The sequence below is a fragment of the Aulonocara sp. 'chitande type north' Nkhata Bay genome, linkage group LG15, assembly GCF_057382095.1.
Source record: "Aulonocara sp. 'chitande type north' Nkhata Bay isolate Kocher_YH1m ecotype deep benthic linkage group LG15, A_spYH_male_GT1.1, whole genome shotgun sequence".
In the NCBI taxonomy this organism is placed as follows: domain Eukaryota; kingdom Metazoa; phylum Chordata; class Actinopteri; order Cichliformes; family Cichlidae; genus Aulonocara; species Aulonocara sp. 'chitande type north' Nkhata Bay.
Window position 1 is genome coordinate 4,993,117 of NC_141358.1, and position 15,166 is coordinate 5,008,282.

General features: G+C 41.1%; 1 protein-coding gene across 3 annotated transcripts in view; it reads left to right on the forward strand.

Annotated features, from left to right (window-relative positions):
* Nucleotides 1–3,914: 3,914 nt before the first annotated feature.
* plcb4b (phospholipase C, beta 4b) overlaps nt 3,915–15,166 on the forward strand; it is a 75,069-nt gene continuing 63,817 nt past the window's right edge. For 2 of the 3 annotated variants that reach the window (XM_086263323.1, XM_086263326.1), the window contains exons 1-2: nt 3,915–4,174; nt 9,372–9,413. The gene's annotated coding sequence lies outside the window, so the exon portion shown is untranslated. Of the gene's footprint in view, nt 4,175–9,371; nt 9,414–13,175; nt 13,421–15,166 lie in introns of those variants that run through there. The other variant, XM_086263325.1, reaches the window with a different exon arrangement.

A 15,166-nucleotide genomic window follows, 5' to 3' on the forward strand; every position in this document is an offset into this window, starting at 1 on the left:
AATATTGTGTTGGTTTGTTTTTTTATTGTTACAGATTTCATGTCTATGTATGTAATGTGTTACAGTTACATACATTATATTAATCCTTCCTGGTTTCAGTGGTGAAACCAATCCTGAGTTGGTGTTTTGGGGGGGGATTCCCGGTAGTTACGTTTTTTTCTTGAAGTGTCTTGAACCCACAGTCCGTAACTCAGCAAAGGCAAAAAAAGAACAAAAATTGTGTTGGAAACAGCTTAATGGTGTCACTGCTTTCTTTTAAAAGATGAATCAGTGTCTGAAACCCAGTTACAGAGTATGTTTGGAAGCATCTGTGACGGGTATTTGTGCACTGTAGGCTGGTGGGGTTGTCACACTCAAGGTAATGGGCAGGCAGGGGAAGCCTTGATGACCTGCTTCCTGTTATCTCCCAGGTAACAACACAGCCTGCCTATAAATAGACTGTTCACTTCCTATTAATGGCATTGTAATGAAATTGGCTTCAATTTACCTGCTTCAAAACAATAAACTCAAAATTGTATTAGAAATCTGGTATTGATTATGTCACAATTGAAATAAGAACTAATAAAGTCTTTTTCTTCTGTCCTACATGGAAAATACTTTACAAGACAGCCTTGCTCAGTGCTAATCAGAGACACCATGGTTGTTGTGGTAGGCAGTGGCCGTTATCAGGTACCTGATGCTGCAGGTTTAAAAAAATGGGCGTATCCACAGTGACATTAACCACTTGTTTTTGAACCTACCTTGAAGCCACAGCTTGATCATTATAGCTGTCGCTATTTACAATTTTGAGCAACACAAGTTGAGGAAGTGGTGGTTCTAGCTAGCTCGCCCTAAAGCGTACCCTGCTCTGTTGTCTATTTTACTTTACGTGTGGCCATAAATTGCAAAATAAACATCCCGTTGCGTTAAATAAGAATTTAAACCAGATAGTGAGCTGATAAACACATCAGGAAAGTGTTAGCTGAGATCACAGATCAACTGAACAGTAGGGTAATTTTCCCAAACACGGCAATAAGAGCAGTTGCCACCTGCTGGCCATTTGAAATAATGCAGGTTTAAGGCAATCTTTTATGTACAGTTTATATCTAAAAGCAGTGTCTACATAACAGGACGTTTTTGGCAGTGGGGGTACCCGCAGTTTAGGAACATCTCTGAAGTAACCCTAACAGAAAACCTGCCATGGCTGGATAACAGGAGAAGTCATATAGAACTATTATGCAAAAACATGCATAGTAGGGTTGCATGCATGTAGATGTCCATAGCCATGTTTGGATCAACACCCATCTAGTTTGGCTTTTCCTCTGCCTCAAAAGTCAAATGAATCTTAGGCTGCATCCATAGACCTATGGGCAGAATTATTATTGTTTGCACTTGGATGCAACTGCAGTAATATCTAATCACTCCATTTCCTGAATGTCCAGTGGTAACACTTATTTTTTCATCTTTAGCACATTTACAAAAAAACAAAACAAAACCAAAAAACTTGTTACACATTGTGTGAGCGTTGGTGGAGTCTCCCGTGTGAGTCTGTGTACGTCTGTGCTCACTGTGTCAGTGTGCTTGTGTGGGTGACTTTTCGGCTGTCTCTATTACATTTGTACGTGCTGCCAGTGTATGTGTTTTCCACACTACATAAATACTGTGCCCTTCTTAGTCTCAGCTCCACAGCAGAATCCCCACAGGCAGCCAGAGATAAGACAAGCCTAGTCGTCCATAACAACCACTGTGACCATTCAGAGGCCTTGGTGCATGTCGGCAACTAGGAAGTGAGCTAATTAACCTCAAGTTCAGGACGGAAGGAGAGCAGCTTTTTAATAAGATTCTCTGGGTTATAAAAACAGAGACGCCCCTCCAAGCTCCCAGGAATAATATCGCTCTGCGTCTGTCCATCTGCTGCGGGGACGAAGAGAAGGAGGAGGAGGTGTCCTGTAACACCAGGACAGAGAGGAGAAGACCGCAGGATGCTGGCTAAGGTACACTGAGCTCTCTCTCACTCACTCACTCACACACAAACACACACACATACATAGTTACATAGGCACAAAAACACAAGCAGAAACTGATGTGAATGTTTGAGTGAGCGAGTGAAATGCTAATCACTGACTGCCTCCACTCCTTGGCCCCCAAATATAATCTTAGCTCTCTCCACTTTCCCTCAACTATCATAACACAACCTTAATCCCAAAGTTATGAATGTAATGTTAACACTGAACTTTGCCTTAATCTAGGCTGGATCAAATTCGGATTGTGACTCTAATATTATCCGTACCATTGTTAAACTATCAGACCATGTCCTAAAACCTAAAAATGTCCCATTTAGAGGGATGAGGAAAGACACAGTGCCCTTGGTTTGCAGGGTTTTCCTCACTATACTTCTGTCATCATTTTTGGCCCATTTAGTCTCTGAAGCTCAGAGACTGCCGACTATTTTTTCCTCTAATGATGGAGTGGCTGTAGTTGCTTTTGTACCATTTAGGAGACTGATTGTCATACAATAATTAATTTTGAAAACAGTGTCCACTTAATGGGTCCTTGGAGGCAGGAATAGGCCTCTGAAAGCTACCGAAAGTGTCCTGTAGCTTTCTTAAACTTAACCTTAAAAATAACCTTTTTGATATTGTCTTCGGTTACACTCTTCACATCTTTATTTGAGTCAACTTTCTTCTTACTGCTGCTTGTAAACAGAGGATTTAAATAAGAGGTGGATGGAGCTTCTGTGTTTACAGTCAGAGCTGTGTGTCTGATCATATTAAGCCCATCCCCTCTTCCTTGACATCATACACAGCAAAGCATAGAAAAAACTTTGTGAAATAAAGCATATAGAGCACTTTGAAGCCTCAACTTTTGTCCCCCTGGGATTGCTTACATACTTACATCTAAATTCTGAGCTCATTATTTTAGACTTTGGTCATGTTTAATATGACCAGTCACCATTGCAGCACGTTATATACATATACATGATAGAAAATAAAGAACGGCATAATATGAACCCTTTTACAGAAATCCTGCATTATAAATCGGGAGGATGTTTTGACATAAGTGGGTTTGGGGATTGTAAGGTGCAGTATTTTTGGAGCTGCATTACCTCCATACTAAGCACTGCAAGTCATGACATCTCAAATAAAGCCGTCAAAGGAGTGTATCTTGTGCACACTAGCAATATTTTTTATGTGCATGCTTGCAGCTGTTTAGAACCAAAATATATTATAAAACATGTAAACATTAAATCAAGAAAAATCCCCCAAAAGCTTTGTTCTCATGTGACTGAATTTGTTTTTATACAGTCTAATGCCATTTCCATAGCTTTTATAATGCAGTGCAAAGAGATTTGGTGTGCAGCTCCATAGATGTTCAAAAAACGAAGTTAAAACTATAGAAATATGTATATATATATTTTTTTAAATTGCAGAACTGTAGCATCAAACACGAAGTAGTTCAGCAGGATCTGGTGTGAAAATGAATAGTGGATGATATCTAGACAACAGCGTCACAGACTGCAAACATATTTCCAGTTATTCATAGTTTATGTAAACCTAAAAATAATATCTTAGAAAAGACTGTTACCGTACATGAAAGTGGTGCCACTATTAAAACTAAGTGTCATAAAGTTGCTGTTGTGTCTTTAGGGGAAGCAGGCCAGCATCACTGTGACTTTACAAAGGGAGGAGGGGGGGGGCACTGTTTGTCTTTATCAACGCATGGCGGCTACAGTAGTCAGCTGTTAGAAAACGGGGGCGGAGCTGGATCTGGTTCTACCGGATGACTCACTCCGTTAACCCAAAGCACACTCATTCACTCATTTACACGCACGCCACCGCGCGATCGCACACGCACGCACACACCCATTCGCGCGCAGGCACGTTAGGTGTGAGTGCAGTGTGTAGTGGTGGGTGTGGGAGGGGATGGGGAGGGCTGCCCGTCTGAAGAGGGGTTCCTAATCAGCGCGCATCAGCACCGTTCATTCTCCACTGGAGGGCGAGTGGTACAAGAACACCGGGACACTCCGGCGGGAGGGAGGCAGAGTAGACAGTCGGAGGGAGACGGGATAGAGCAGCAGCAGCTGGAAGACACGCAGACAGGCGGAGACAGAAAATCCCTACCCGGACCCTGCACAGCATCATTTTCTCTCCGCCGTCGGATTAAACCCCCTCTCCATCTCCAACCGCGAAACCACGTAAGAAACACACATAAAGCTTTCTGATTGCTGCCGAGAGAACAGTCAGAGTTTACCGCGTCTTAGGTTAAGGGCTGCTCGGTTAAACGTGCACCAGACTGAGTTCAATTTAATGTGTTTGTTTTGCTGCCAGACGGACGCTGGACCCTTCATTAAAACTCCATCACGCTAGCTCTCAGCGGCACTCTCCAAATCCTGCTCTCATCAGTCAGACATCCTCTCGCTGCCTCACTCTGTCAAACACACATACACACACAGCTGGAAGCAATAGCATTTGCTAGCTAGCTAGGCAGACGCATTTAAATAGACCTTTTGGTTTTTATTATCGAATTCACTCCAGCTTTGCTCGGTGAGCTCTCTGCTAGGTGAATACGGGACTGCAGAGAGCCGCCGCGGCTTGAAAACCTGATGAAATGCGGGGCTTATTGACGTTTCCAACGGCTGTGAGGCTAGCCAGCGGAGCTAGCTGTAGCGGGACAGAGCAGAAGCCAGCCGGCCGATGACAAGCACAGTGCACACTGCACAGTGGCCATAAAAGTCAACCAACAAACCCGAGATTTTATTTCTTGCATTTACTCTAATGGGTGCTTTTTGGTTTATTGCACTACATATTTGGAGCTTAATGCCCTGCGAGATTTGTATGATAATGTAAATTTAACATGCAGAACTGGTGCATTCTCAGTCTGTTTGCTGCTAGTGTGGTAGCTGCAGCTTGCCATGCATGCATCCATCCCAGCTTTGCAAGGTGTCATTGATTCACCGTTACGCCAACTAGAAAACAGTGTTTTTCGTGTGCCCGTAATGCCAGTGTTTAATCAATCAGCACAACGGTGTTAAAGTATCATAAAAATAGTTGCATGGGTGATCAAATGTCATAATTTGTGTGTGAAATCATTCACGGTGTGCTCTTTGGATTTTAAACAATCTATTTTTGATAGGGGAAGATGTAATCAGCAGCTTTCCTTGAAACCAGAGCAAATGACAGCCGAAACTCAGCAGGTTCTTCATTTTCATTTCCAAAACCAGTTTTATCCGTTACACCCCGGAGGCAGAGTGATATTTGTTCAGGAATAACATGTGCCTGTGTGTGTGGAAGGGGGTGAGGTGTGTGTGTGTGTGTGTGGGGGGGGGGGGGGGGGGGGGGGGGGGGCTGTGTAGCAGAGGTGTGGACTCGAGTCACATGACTTGGACTCGAGTCAGACTCGAGTCATTAATTTTATGACTTTAGACTTGACTTGAAAAAATGTTCTAAGACTTGTGACTTGACTTGGACTTTTACACCAATGACTTGGGACTTGAATTGGACTTGAACCGGTTTACTTGAAAAGACTTGATATTTTACCCCAAATATAAAATTTAACATGCATATTATATAGAGATTGAAAATGTGACGTCATTCACGGGTAGAACCGCAAAGGATTCTGGGAATTCGTGGCAAGCGGTACTAGCGCACGCAGGCTTTCAATTGAAATCAGTCACACAGCGATAAAAAGAAACACAAAAATGTCAAGAAGCTGTTGTATTATTAACTGCAATAGCCGGTCGCATGACAGCCACGGGAAGCCGACGGGTAAAGAGATCGGTTGTTATCGGATTACGTCGTTGAAGAGAAATTGTTCAGCCATGTTTCCGAAGTAACAAAGACGCGACGGATGGCCTGGATTGCAGCCATTCAAAGACCAAATATAACATCCCAGAACACTCCAGCTCACAGGTTAGTCTGCTCCAAGCATTTACACGAAGGTCAGTGTTTTTTAGTAGTTAATACGTCATTTTCATAACATAATTAGTGATAGGTTACAAGCAAGTCTGGCGCTGAACAGAAATTGTCGCGGTATGCTCCTTTGTTTATTGTGCATAAATAGTAAATTGTCCTGACACAATATTGCGTTTCGCTTCTGTTATTATGGTACATTGACAAAAACATATACTTTTATTCACAGGATAAAACAGGTTTTTTGTATCACTAATTGCCCAGTACGATTACAGCATACAATATTGTTGTCACTGCTACATTTCTGTGATGGGTACCAGAAATTATTTCCACTACTAATTAATTACCGTTGAGCTCAAAGGTCCTATTAATAAACGGTTAACGAATGTGTATTTATGAAGACGATTTGTGAGACTGGTAAACTTATGATACGTACGATGGTCTTTCGTTCTACACGGTGCATTTCAAGGTCCTGTACCCATCCGTCGGTAAACTGTACCTGGGCTTGTTGCAGTGACCTGAAGTTACTAAACTTCATGAGTGTATGCACTCACTCCAAGAAGCGTATGATTATAAATATGCATATAAATATGCTAAGATGAGATAGCTGACTTCATCTAACTAGCAAATGTTGTCCAGGCTACGTTGGTGATGCAGTTTTTTTTAATGTGTATGATATTTTTGTCATGCGATTTTAAAGCTGGTCCTACAACCGCATCCAAGAATAACATGCAGCTTATCTCAGAACTGTCGGTGAAAATTATTCTTGGAGCTAGGTTTAATTGAGCTGCATTTTAAAGAGGTGCAATTTCACAATTTGTGTATATTTTCTAAGTTCACTATTTTGTATGTGTTGAGAAAAACACAGATTTTAAAATTACATGGTCTAATATTTACATTTAGCATATAACTGCAACATTATTTTTTCGGTTTTTTTTTAAAGACTCGAAAGGACTTGAAATTCAAAGTTTCAGACTTGTGACTTGACTCGGACTTTTACACCAGTGACTTGAGACTCGACTCTGACTTGCCTGACATTACTTGAGACTTGACTTGAGACTTGAGGATAAAGACTTGAGACTTACTTGAGACTTGCAAAACAATGACTTGGTCCCACCTCTGCTGTGTAGACTTGTTTGCACCGTATAAAGTATTATTTTCCCCCTAACATTAACTTAAGAATGAGTGTAGAAACAAACTTGTTGCATCAGCTGTTCCCCCTGCTCTCACCAACTTGCTCTGCAGCGCTTATTTGCATACTGCATCCGTTTTCTTTTTGGGGGGGAAATTGCTGCACAGGTGTCTACTAGTGCATATTAAATCGACCATCAAGATAGCTGTGGTCAGGCAGCAAAGAGTGCGTCAGTCCCCGTTATTGTGAAACCCTCAGAAGGTCGCCTCCCACTCCCTCCTTCCAGGCGACGTCCTCTGCAGCCTGTGAAACATCGCCTCCATTATGTAAAGAAAAACAAATTCTGCTCTGGCTTATTGACACTGCCACATAAACGTTTGACTGGCGATTACGGAGGCAAACATTACCCTCCCTCGCACAATAACAATCCCTTACCTGAGGCTTAAACCCGGACTGCGAAGCATTTTGATGAATAGAGGTGGACTAAGAAGCTTAAGAGTTTGGCTGCATCATCACAGCTTGCGGGATAAACCTTGTTATATTTGCAAATTCTTCACTTGATCTAAATTGTTAACCATCATTGTTAGTTTTACCGATTAGAACAAAAGTGACTCCAGTTTGCCAGCTTCTGTTATCACTGGTACTCTTTAACGTTTATCAGCCTTGATAGTAAAGCTGGTGTTATTTTCACCTTGTCCATATGTCCTGCAGGCAGCTACTGTAGCAGGAACTACAGACTGAAGTACTCAGACCAAGTTTTGAGTACTTTGCATGTGCTATGCTGGTTTCCTGAAAGCTGTAGCCCAGTTGATGGTATCCCAACCATTCAAGATAAACATAACTTTATGGGTTTATAGTTGAGCAAACATGCCAAGTTTGAAGGAGGATCCCATGGCATGTTGCCACTTTTTTTTTTCATTTTATTTCTGCCAAGGTTATATAATTGCTTCAGTTTGTTCTTTCTCTGTTTAATAACAGTGTTATTAACAAAGTGTTACATTTTACCGTTTACCTTTGGAGTTTCATCCTGAAATTCTTTGGAAATTGAGAGACATTGTCTTGATGATCTCAAGAAAATACCACAATCTGGATCCAGGAACTTTATTTATGCATGTGGAGGGAATCTTCAGCCCAGACGGATGTAGGAAGTCTTGCACTGCTATGCATTTGTAGCTCCTATATGAAGGTTTTTAAATATTGGGATGTGGTTTTAAATCTCACTGTAGATGCTTCTGCTGATTTGGTGAGGACAGACTTCCCAGTCCAGCAATTTTAATTGAAGTTCAGGTGTATCTCGAGTACATTGAAGGGACACTTTTATGGCTGTGAGATAATTTGTAACTAAGCATATTATTATGTATATGTTCAGTGCAGAGGAGATTTAGCTCTATTTAAAATGTAAAACTGGGCAGATTGAGGGTGTATACTGGTATATTATATGCAAGCGTTAAGCCAATAAGAAGTTAGTTTAGAATGAAAAAGCTGAACTACATTTTAAGTCTTGGATGTAAAGACAGTGTATGAAAGAAAAAGGATGAAACTAAAACAGCATTTCAAAGCCTGGCATTGTTTTGTTGTGGATGTGAACTTGATTAGGCCATGAAATGTGTGTAAGACAGACATTACTCAGCATCAACTTTCGGGGTGTTTGTATCTCTGTGGAAAGCTTGAGATTGGCTGTAGGGTTTGGTCCAACTGGAGAAAAATCTCTTTTTCTCTGTCTGTTTTCTCACAGCGTTATTCTTGCCAGCATGATATCGATTTGCTCGAAGGTTGGAGGTTTATTCTAGCGGGACTGGATTTGGAATCCATCCAGTGGCAGTTTACTGTATATCTTGATTGCCTGTTTGTTTGTTAGTTTTTTTCTAAGACTAGCACACTTTCTCTCCATGGTTTCTGTTAGACTTGGGAGGGCCTGGTCTAGAGTCACTGACCTTTCTCCACCTCTGTCAGTTTGTTTTAACAGTTCTATGATTTGTAGAATCGTTATTTTCTCTTTTGTGCTCCTGCAAAGAGATCTTTGAAAGTGGAAGTCCTGAAAGCCAGATGGACTAACAGACCAACAGACGGGTAATGTGGGCACAGCGACTGATAGGACCAGTGTTGTTGTAATATGTTGAAAATATGCTGCATCGCAGAGCTCAACATGTCTGAACTTTGTTTTCCCTGGCAAGGGAGTAAGTGGAGGGAATCGGGATGCATTCATCTCTGCGTGTGGTTGTATCTCAGCTCCTGACCTTCCTATTGTATAGCAGGGTTTTAGAACTCAGCCAAATAAGTCCACATTCAGGGTTTTGTTATTTATGAAATTCTCTCCCCTTCTAACTGTATGTCCTTTTTTGTCTCTGCAGGCCGAGATATGAACTCCCGCTGAAATTATTGATGCTGAACTGGTGAGTTTTGGGGCTGCCAGTGATCGCTGCAGCAACACAAATTTATTTTTCTTGCGTTGTGTTTCTTAGTTTGTTGTTACATTCTGCCCAACAGCGCCGCTGGCTTACAAGCCCCTGCGGCAAATATTAAAACGACACAGCGTCCAGAATTTAGTTGAACATAAAGTTTGGGAAAACAGAGCTTGCAATAAATCAATCAATGTAATGTATGTGTCAGTGTTTGATCTAACACATTTCTGCGTGTCTGCGTGCACTAATATCTACCTGGATCTTATTTTCCCGCCACTCTTTCTTTGAGGCCTCATTAGCGAATACAGACACTTTCTTTCCCGCATTAAATATTACAAACACGTTGTGCCGAGACAGACATCTTATTGGATTTGTGCTGAGTGATGAAAGCATGAAGTCTAAATTTTAATTGTATCTTTCATTAAAGGCTGATATTCGCTGATCCACTGCACACATCACTCATTGATAAGTAGGTTGCGTGACTGAAGCTGTTGCTTTGTGTTCCCCCGTGCCAAGTTTGACACTTTAATGAAGCTCAAATGTGATTGCTGCCTATGTGTTCATGATATATTTTGTATTAATGATGTGTAGCATCAAAGCTGTCTGTTAGCTTTGCCTGGTTCATTTTCATATGTCTCCTTTTATCGAGCAGAGAGGTGTGTATTATCTCTAAATTATTCTGTTGGCAAGAACCATATGACTAACTTGATAGTGACTAGGAAAAGTAATTCTTAAAACATATCTAAGCATTACTTTGGAAACATGTTTTATGATTACCACATATTATAGTTTGTGATAAAGGTTTGATTATTGAACAGTAAGCTGGTCTCCGCTGCAAACTGCTGGTATTTCTGAAATACACAAAAGGTGTCTTTTGGCAGTCTGTCCCAAAAGAGGATGGATATCGCTCCTAACTTGACATATTCTATGGAATACAGTCGTGAAGGTTTTTCAGGAATCTATGCCGTCCTGTGAAAGATTAAGTACACCCTTCTACAGGAATTAAGAGGGTAAATGGTAGCCAGGTGGTGCCAGTCAAATATGATTAATGGATCAGCTGCAAGTGTGAGAATCTCTATAAAAGCAGAAATTTTGGTAGTTTGTCGGTTTTGAGCATTCATGTCTATGTTAACGCAATGACACAATCTTCATATGAGTGAACATCCCAGCAAACTCACCCCAGGGTCAGACCACTCAATTCTCTGAGAAACTGCAAAACCCCAAGAACCACAGCTCAGACTCTACAGGCCTGTTAGCATGTTAAATGTTGAAGGTCATGACAGTACAGTTGGAAACACGAGACTTCAACAATATGGCTTTTTTGAAGGGTTGCTGGAAGAAAGCCTCTTCTTTCTTATATGGCAGCACAGATTAGGGGTGTAGAGTTGCAATCTGGACAACCACAAGACGTCTTGAACTATGTCTTTTGGACAAAGTGGAGATTTTGGCCATTATGATTCCACGATTATTGGTGAAAACCAAATGCAGTATATCAGCGCAGACACTTCATACCAACTGTCAAGCATGGTGATGGAGGGGCGTGATTTTTTGCTTGTTTTGCAGATACAGTACATGGACATTTGGAGTCATTGAGTTGACCATGAGCTTCTCTGTATACCAAAGTATTCTACATCTGACTTGGCTGAAATTGGGTCATGTAGCAGGACAATGATCACAAACACAGCAGTAAATCTCTAACTGAATGACCGAAAAATAAAAAAATCAGGGTGTTGCAGTGACCTAGTGAAAGTCTAGACCTCAAACCAATTGAAATGTTCTGCATAAGCAGATGCTCACAAACTTTGATGAACTAAAACAACTTTGTAAACACAAGCGGGCCAAAATTCCTCTGCAACAATGTGAGAGTCTGTCTGTGAAGGTTCTCAGTCATCCAGGTCATCGTAGTCAAAGGAGCTTGCAAAGAAAAGCGTCTGGACTTCTTTAAGTTGCTTGAAGACGTTTCACCTCTCATCCGAGAAGCTTCTTCAGTTCTAAGGTCAAATGGTGGAGAGTCCCAGATATAAACCTAGTGGGAGTGACCCCCCACAGAGGGACAAAAGGACCCCCTGATGATCCTCTAATCGCCTGAGCCAAGGTGGGAAACTGGGCGTGGGTCCCAATCAGCCAGAGTTTCGGGTGTGTGTGTGAGAGTCTAATAAAGTCAAACGAAAACTTATTAGAGTTGTTGTTATAAAGGTGCTTCTACAAGCTATTGAATCACTTTGTTTTCAAAGAGTTCTGTGAAGACTTTTTCATGTGTATGTTAAGAAAACAGGGCATGAAGTGACATCTACAAGTTCAATCTTGTGATTTACATACCTGGATAATTATGCACTTGTTGAAACAAGTGTTATAAATATCAGTTACAACTTTATACTTGCCTTCCAAATAATGTTTATAGATGACTTACAGAGTCTTTATTACCTGCTTAAAAAGTATGATAAACATTAGTTGTAACCTTACTGTAACCTTTCAGAAAATGTTAATAGATGCTTTGCAGATCAATTTTTAGCTCACACTATTCGTTTACCATTTCTTAAAATGGTTATTATAAAGTACTGTCAAGAATTTACTAATAAAACCCCATCCTATTGGGTTAAGCTTCTACTTTAAATCCACCTGTACCAGTGTGTATGGCTTTTCACAGTAATAGATCGTGGGTAAATAAAAAAAAAAAAAAAAATTGGTGGTCATTGAAATAGACTGCCATATATGTGGCGCTTTTCTAATCATACTGCCCACTCAAAGTGCTATTTGCTACTATGTGTCACATTTAATCATACATTCATACAATATTGTATTTGTCACAGTTTTAATACTTGATTTACGTCTCATCCATAGCCAGTTTGCCTAACAAGCATGTCTTTGAACTAAGGAAGGCAAAGTAAACCCAGCAGAAATCTACACAGATGCAGGGAAAACATCCCAAGGTGGGATTCAAACCAGGAACATTTTTGGTGTGAGGCAACACGCTAAACATCCTAAGCTTACACTTCAGTAACTACATGTGACAGGAAAGAAGGGAACACCCAATCCTTTGTAGACAATGAGGAATAAAACAGCATTCAATAATCATAGTTTACATTATCAGTTTTGCCATCATGCCTCACCTTATTTTAGCGTGTGTACCATCCTGCTGGTGCAGGCTAAAAACGTTTAATTACCAGTGTTAATGGTTATCAATATTGGATACAAATTCTTTTTACCAACATGATTTTTTTTAAACTGTCATCATGTTATGGAGCATTCCTGTAAAAAATCAACACCTCTTTGTGTTGAAGGATAAAATAATAAGTTCAGTGCTTGTTCAAACGGAGAACATAAGATCCTTCCTTCTCACACGTAAGAGAAGCGGTGTCAGCGGCAGCAGAGTCAACACACCTAAATTCCCACTGCAAATATTTACACGGATCCAGCACTCTGCAACTTTGTCCTACCCTGATGCATTTTAAGACCTTGGCATTCATTGAAAATATGGATGTGACAGGCACCTGAGACAGCACCCGGAGAGAGACGATATTACTTTTGGAGGAGCTTCATCTTTTAATGTAATCAAGTAGCATAAAGAAAATGAGTCCTCATAAATGGCCATACCAAAATAGTTACAGAGAAATGTAAACGTGGCAAAGTACCTTCTTTTGGATATCCAAAGAAGCTGTAACACTGCTTTTGTGCAAATGTGGCGTCTTTCAGTTGTGCACTTGCTTAGAAAGCTTTCTAAGAAACGACATGAAAGACTCTGTCCTCGGCCCGTGACAAGGATAAAAGGGTCAGAAAAACCTCAGCATCCGCCCCCCTCCCGCCCGCTCTCTGCTCTGATAAAACCACTCAGCTCCACTCCCACAGTCTCATCTTCACGTAACACGATAGCTGATCAAAAAGTGGCCTCAACCCTCACTAATCCAGATGTTGTGGATTATAGAGCTATGTGGGAGTACTATTAGCTGCCTAAACAAAGAGAGAGATCAATGATGAGAACGCGTGTCTTCACTACAAGGGTAAGTGTGGCTCGAGGGTGAATATAATGACGGGGGTATTCTCTGCAGATTCTAAGCCAGCAGCAGAGGGAAGGAGATGGGTGGTGGTGCGAGTGGGGGTGGTGGTAGTGTCGGCAGCGAGTGAAAGCAGAGCAGATAGAGAGCGAGCGAGACTCTTACTCTCACACCAACAGATGGAAGCTACAGTCATCAAGTCAATATTTACTCTTTCTTAATAAAAAATTGGCAGCATCGGCCTCGCTGATTCAGTAGCGGGCAGCAGGAGTATCTGAGCTTGTGCAAAAGAGGATTTGAGGAGTAAAAACAACACTTCAGTGATAATAACTGTGGCTCGGCTCCACGCGTCGGTCTAAAAATACGTTGGGACGAACCCTTCCCTCTCTTTTGTTAAATGCACACACGCTTGCAATGTGCGCATTCACTTTACCCATGGCTCAATCCACTGTGGGGATACATGTGAACGCAATTTGCACTTCCAATTAAACTGTCGACCTTCGCTCCAGAATGCAAAACGTGATTCTGTACCGTCCTCTCCTGGATAGCTATTATTAACCATCCCAGGCCCGTAATAGAGAGCCCGCGGCTTCACAACGCACCGACGAGGATCATTGCAGTCAGCAAAATTATCACATTTATCAACACTGTCAGTACTTGAAGTGGAAAATTAGCAGATATTTTACAGACTTATCGATCAAGCTTTTAATGGTTTATCTGTTTGCGTTACAAATGGGGCAAATGCAGGGAGGTCTTAAGTGTCTTCTTTAGGTGTTTGTTGAAAATAAAGTGGAGCATTAGTGTGTTTTTGGGAGGATACCAGTCATTTACATGAAGACAGAGCACTGTGAGAGAATAAGTTAAGATTCTGAAAACTGCAGAGTACATAGGGCGAGGGTTAGCCTAAAGCATCCCGCCCAGCCTCTAACACAGTTTCAACGCATGACTTGCTGGCCTGATCAGATGACTTGATAAACAGCAGGAATGTTGCTTCTTCCTCTCTCTACAACACTGCCCTTGTGGTGTGTGTGTGTGTGCCAGAGGGGTCTCTTTAGGCAGCCCACTACTCTACAAGATAGCAATTATGTAACACTTCAGAGATTAGCTTATCATTTACCCTGCTCAGCTCAGTGGAAATGCAGAACACAGTACATGGCACAATTGTCTTTACTTCTTATATATATATAAGCAGGAATTCCTGCTTATATATATGTAGATATAGTAGTTAATATGGGCCTAATTTATGTCTTTCTTTCTTTGTTTTTTTTTGGTTTGAAAGACAAAGCGGATTTTAATGGCATTTTTTTGGAGGCTTTCTTTGGAGTTTGTAACTCATAAACTGAAAAGTACAAGCAGCGAAACAAACAGATTTTAGGTGGAGTATAAACACTGGGTTTAATAGGCGAATAGTTCCCTTCACATGGCTTTCCAAGCACTGCCAGAAATTTGTCAAAGAGCCTCGTGCATTTTTCATCAGCCACTTCTTGGATGTCATTTAAACAAACCTCTGTCCTTAGCACATAAATCCTTTAGATGGCTATCATAACAAACTGTAGAAGCAATGTGAAGTTTAGAAAAGTGTCACGAAGCACATGGTAAGAGGACAGATGTAAATTTTCCAGTGAAAAATGCTCAGACATTTTCCTTAGGTGACGCAATTATAGCACACGACATAGACTAGGAAATTCTATATGCTGTATATATTTACTAGATAGGAAATTGTAAATTATATATCACACATTGCGTTCACAT